At 35.8% G+C, this 6,311-nt stretch overlaps 1 protein-coding gene across 3 annotated transcripts in view; it reads right to left on the bottom strand.

Annotated features, from left to right (window-relative positions):
* The window catches only part of LOC149421495 (glycine receptor subunit alpha-4-like), a 222,397-nt gene that overhangs the window by 74,057 nt on the left and 142,029 nt on the right, over positions 1-6,311 (bottom strand). The gene's annotated exons all lie outside the window — the stretch shown is intronic.

Below are 6,311 nucleotides of genomic sequence, written 5' to 3'. Positions count from 1 at the left end.
CATCTTGTTCATAAAAGCCTGAGTAAGCATTGAATGTAAAAGCTATTGTGTCTCTATCTGCACAGACAGACTAAGACACAGAAACGCGTGGCGGGGTACAGCTAGTTTCATAATAAAGAAGTAATTACGCGATGGAAAACTTCGAGTGTCCTTTTAAGGTTACAAGGTAATTAATGTTATTTCTCCATAACTCTGTAAAGACACTCAGGTGTCTTCAGGGTCGGCTCTGAAATATGGCACAACTTCGTAAATTGTTATCGTAGGACAGTGTTGTGTTTATTCCGTCATCTATGGAAAGTACAAAAAAAAAACTAAAATGTATATATATAAATATATCTTCTTACAAATTTTATGATAAACCCCTCGCGCTCTCAATCTCTCAGTGACCGGAGTGTAATAATCTTTTTTATTATCGCTGACAAGATATATCAATGTATTTTGGATAATAAGATAAAGCAATTGTAAATAAATCTTCAAAATAAGAAGGTAACCACAGTTAAATGTTGTCTAAAGTTTTCCTCGAAATCAATTCTTGTTGAGGTGGGTATGGGTACCGCCGCCCCGGGAACCATTTCTTCGATAACCAACACCTCTTCCATAGGTCGCCTAAAGTGGTTTGCTTCGTTTGGTGATTTAGCAGGGGTGCCATGGGATGAGGTATGTCTAGGTATATTATTGGCGGATGATATTGAAGATATTTATTTGCAATGATATTTAAATGCAAAAATACAAGTGCTTAATTCCCAGATATACTTTGTTGCGGCCCGCGTAACATTGCAAACATATGAATGTGCCAGAGAATAAAAAATGTTGAACATGGATTCTCAAGAGCAGGACTTCAACACGGTTAAGAGCCTGAAAGTATTTTTTTACGACTTGATTACAAAACATAGACTTTTCTCTACGTTTTATGAATATAATATGCCTTCATTATATATGTAAACCTTTCGGAAATTTTTTTTTTAATGATATTGAAAACACTATCAAAATCGATTGCGTTGTTTAGAAGAACTAAGCGCACAAACAAACAAACACGAACAGCGACTTTAATTTAAGCTACATATTTAGAGATTAATGTCAATAGGGAGTTGTAATATCGGCCTGCTTAGTTCATCGTATCGATTGAAAATTGAAAGTGTACCAACAATTCAACTAGTTGTCTGATTCGAGATCGTATTTAATTAGAGGTTGAATGGTTTCAAATGATTCAATGACAAATCAGAACACTTTTGAAAAGTGATACATAGAAAATTATGAAAATACTAGCCTTTCACTTTTCATGACTTGAGGATTCTGATTTGTCACTGTTCTGAATGAAAACCCTATCAAAATATCAAACTAGAATCTTAGAAGATCTTAGAAGATCTATCTAAGGCTGGCCGCATACATACGTTTTCCGTATTCGATTTACGAATTCGTTTTCCGTATTCGGAATTCCGTGAGACTAGCGCAAACGTTCGTTTTTCTTCATTCGGAATGTATAAACGTCAGAACCAGTGTTGCCAACAAGGGCGATATATCGCCATTTAGGCTACTCAGAGCGAGAATCGGCGCCGAAAAAATCTAAAAGGCGACTGGTCGCCAATTAAGCTACTTCAAAAACATCAATTTTAAACATGTCCCGAAATTCTCTAGCCACCCCCCCCCCCCCTATGAAATTAATTTTTCTGGGGACAAATTTTTTTTTTTTTAAATTCTCTAGCCACCCCCCCCCACGAAAATTTTTTATTTTCACGTAAAAACATCAATTTTAAACATGTCCCACCTAACAGCAAATTCGGCTACTTTACGCTACCTTATGTATGAGAAACGGCGATATTAGGTCAAGATCCGTTGGCAACACTGAATTACGAATGGAAATTTCCGTACGTTTGCGTCGGCACAAACAAACTGTATGCAATAGCTGCGTTCCACATGACGTCATTAGGTTTTTTCCATTCGTTTTCTCCGAACGCGCCGGCTCGCATTCGGAATGTGCGTAAGGAATTTGTTCCGTTCGGAACTAAAACGAACGTGTGCGGCAGTTAATGTATTTTCTACTGATTCCGTGCATTCGGATGTCTAAATACGGAAAACGAATTCGGAAATCGAATACGAAAAACGTATGTATGCGGCCAGCCTTAGAAGAAAGCGCTCAAACAGACAGACGAATGTATTTTATACTTTATAATAAAAACACATAAATTTGTTTTTGACCACGATAGTTTTATTTTCACTCTACCGGTTTCGGAAGATTCCTTCCTTCGTCAGGAGAATATTTAAAACTGATCTACTACACAAAATATTGACACATAAATACAAAAATGTTAAGTGTTTGAGGGAGATGTGGACAAAGTGGAAGGGGTAATTACGGGAATTCCAGGAAGAACAGAGCGGTTAACTGGAAATATGTCAAGAATAGAGGACTATAAGACAGATTAATTTGGTTATTTATTATACTGGAGTTATTATTGAGGGCTTTTCTGATTTCAAGTGCTTCTAAATTATCTAATTTTTTGCCTTTATTACTACGGTGAAGAATTTTAACCCCTGTATCTTTACTAAAAGTATGATCGGTGGAAATGAGATGATTGGCAAACTCCGAAAAATTATTGTTATTTAAACATCTTAAATGTTCCGTGATTCTAATATTTATATTTCTAGTTGTCTTACCTATGTAGAACGATGGACAATCGTTACAACATAGTTGGTAAATGCCTGAGTGGCTAAATTTGTGATCTTTATCTTTAGTATTTTTAAGTAATTTTCCCAAGTTGTTATCAGTATAGAACGCGGGTTTAATGTGGGTAGGCAAATTTTTTGTACTAAGTGAAGAAAAATTGGATATGTATAAGATTTTACGCCATTGAAAGGGATTTATGATTTTATTATTAGTTTCAGGTGCACCAAATAAAAATGTATTCGTCGAAATGAGTTTAAGTTTCTTAAAACTTAAACTCATTTAAGGTATACGGTAGAGTGAAAATAAAACTATCGTGGTCAAAAACAAATTTATGTATTTTTATTATAAATTATGATGAGCCACAAAGTGAATGCTTTTTACAATTACGTATTTTATACTATTTAGAGATTTAATCCGTGACCCCCGGTTTCATAGTCAAGAATCATATTCGGGCTGCTTCTGAGAACAGACTTTGAAATTATATATATGATTTGATTTCTTAATTGATAAATACGTAATTTCAACTGCCTGATAGAAAATCACATTTCTATTAAACCTCGCACATACATCCTTGAATTAGACAGGGTGACTTATTGATACTGAAACTTGAAACACGCTAATAATTATGCATAAGTACACGAAACATGTAGGTTACGGTGCTAGGTCGAGTTTCGCCTTACAACTTTGACTGGCAATTAGCTGGTTAAGTTTACACCTCGAGGCAAGTTCATCTCGAGCAATAACATTCCTATGTTAGTTCCAAGATTGGGGAAATTTGCCAACCACTTCCGAACTATCAACTCAAATATTAATGGATACGCAAGCTGAATGTACCTTATTAGGGTATGCAATAAAATTCTCATAAACATAGAGTTTTTTCAAAGAAATGCTATTTTTTAGGCTTGAGAAGCAAGTTAGGGAGTATATTTACGAGAGATGGGAAGGCTGACAAAGATATTGAAAAAAGGGTAAATGCAGGTAACTTCATTAATGAAGGACTGAACGCAGTTGGCGCTAACAAAAAATTGTCCAAAGAAGCGAAGCTAGCATTCCACAATGGAGTGCTGGTACTTGTACCCTCGTACCCTGATGTAAGGAAGTGAGGCATAGAACTAGCAGAGAAAAGAATGAATGTAGACTGAATGCTGTAGAAATGAGATCCCTGAGGCGTATGTGTGGTAGAAAGATTTATGATCGTATGAGAAATGCGGAGATCCGCAAAGAGTGCAAGGCTGGTGTAAGCGTAATGAGTAAGCGACGCTTAGATGGTTTGGGCATGTAGAGCAAATGAGCGAAGAAAGGATTGTAATACAGGATTGTAAGACATGGCACGACCAAGTGAATCAGATACTTGAGTCGGGACATGTCAAGAGTCAGAATAATAGAAGAGTATGTATGGACCATGTATAAATGTGAATGAGGCAAGGAGTGTGTGCCAAGACCGAGTTGTCTGGCGGTCCGTCCTCTCTTCCTACCCCGGGAAACGGCGTGATGGTTACTTAGTTAGTTAGTTAGTTAGACTACAAAATTTCTTATGAATTCTAGTACGTAGGTAATAATATCAGTACATAAAATACATGCTACTTTTCTTTTGCATTTGAAGCTACAAGTGGCATTCCTCAGGGTTCGAACGGGGTTCCTATACTGTATTTTACTTTATTAATTTTATTTTACGTAATATTTCGTATAAACATATAAACACCAAAGAATCACTATCTTAAATCTATTTTAAACTTACACATAAATACCCTCAAATGAAACTAAGTTTTCTTTAAACTTATCATTTTAAACTATAACTTACTAATGACAATAAGAAATATTATTTTTTGTACCTACATAATATCAATAAGACCCTAAATCAACAATAGCAAAAATCTGTAACGATTTGAACGAACTGAAATCCGTAAAAAAATGTATCGTCTGCAGTTATAAAGGAAAGTATTATGTTCATATTTTTCATACGTTAGTGGTAGGTAATCATTAAACGAACAATCATTCATTATATCATGTTACCATAGCCAACCTACCTTGTAATAAATTTACTTTGTAATAAATGGGAATGTCATAGTATTTATTTTCTCTAGTATTTTTTTATTAGATTATTATTATTGTATATTCAAATTATAATATCTAAACCGTTTTCCTACACAAGTCTAAAATTTTCCATAAATGCTCACTCAGACACCAATAAATGTTTAACAATATCTTTTGCCGCCCACGGAACTATTCATTCAATAACCAACACTTCTGCCATAGTTCACCCCAAGTGCTTCACAAATTTCATAACTTAGCAAGGGTGCCTGGGTTCATGAGGTGAGGATTTTCTAGGACATCTACTAACTGTGTGGCGGGCCGGATTTGAAGACTGGTTGAAGTAGATCTTTTTAGCTCTCCATCAGGATTGTCGACCCATCTCCTTGCACAGCAGTGTGAGGAATTAATTCAAACTTCGGAATTAATTCCGTCACTCCTGGACACACTGACCCCCAGATTCCTATCTACCCCTCATACCTCTTTCCTTTCCAGATCTTTCTCTCCTTTTTCTCCAACCTCTCCTTCATTTCCTTAAAAAAATCCTCATCACAGCTTCCCCAAATATGACATAGCTCCTGTGTGGAGCTAACGTAAAAAAACCAACGATTTGTTGTAATACATCAATGGTTGAAAACAATACTTTAACGACGACAGTACTGAGGCATATATATTGTATTGTTCCGAGAAGCAGACATAATGTACACATTGAAGAAATGGTCTCGCTCCCGAATGATATTTCCACAGTGATTAATTAACACATTCACTTCCGACTGGGTGCCAAGAAAATTGCCAACAAAAATCGTCCAATTAAATTGGAATTTACAAACAATATTGCACCGAGAACTCTCCTACGTAATAGCACCAAATTTAAAGACGGAATCAAAGCAAGTAATGACTTAACCATTCTCCAAAGGAATCAATTGGTGGAGCTTAGAAAGCAGTTATTGTTCCGTCAAGAGAATGGTGAACCAAAACTTACCATAAAGTACATAAACTCCAAACCAACTATTGTTACAACCCTTCCAAAAAACGACACAATGTAAACAAACTGAAGTGCTATTACCAAAATGTCAGAGGAATGAAAACTAAACTTAAGGACTTTAAAATACATGCCCCAACACTGCCACATGACATCCTCATTCTTACGGAAACCTGGCTGGAACCATCCATCAACTCTGCTGAGCTTGGTCTACCCCACCATCATATTTACCGGTCTGACAGAAGTCAACAAACCAGCGCTAAATCTAGAGGCGGTGGCGTCATGATAGCTGTCAACAAGATACATCCTTCAAAACATCTGAAAACCAAAAATTCTAATGTGGAGCAAGTTTACATTTTACTAAACGGCAAAAATCAAAAAAATATCATAGGCAGTGTTTATATTCCGCCATCATCAGATATAAGTGTATACAAAAGTCATTTCGAGGATATTGAACAACTGTCGTTTAAATTTCCAAATAGTAAAATCACTATCATCGGTGATTACAATTTACCAAAAATCAACTGGGGTACCCGCGACAATTCTACATTATCTCAAAACTCTAGCTTAACTGACACAGAAAAAGAAATAGTTGAATTATGTGATTTCCTTAACCTAGTTCAGTTAAACAATGTA

The sequence above is a fragment of the Hesperophylax consimilis genome, chromosome 8, assembly GCF_061612785.1.
Source record: "Hesperophylax consimilis isolate HC1 chromosome 8, BYU_Hcon_1.0, whole genome shotgun sequence".
NCBI lineage: Eukaryota > Metazoa > Arthropoda > Insecta > Trichoptera > Limnephilidae > Hesperophylax > Hesperophylax consimilis.
The sequence above is the reverse complement of the archived record's forward strand: the minus strand, read 5'-3'. Positions and strand labels throughout refer to the sequence as shown.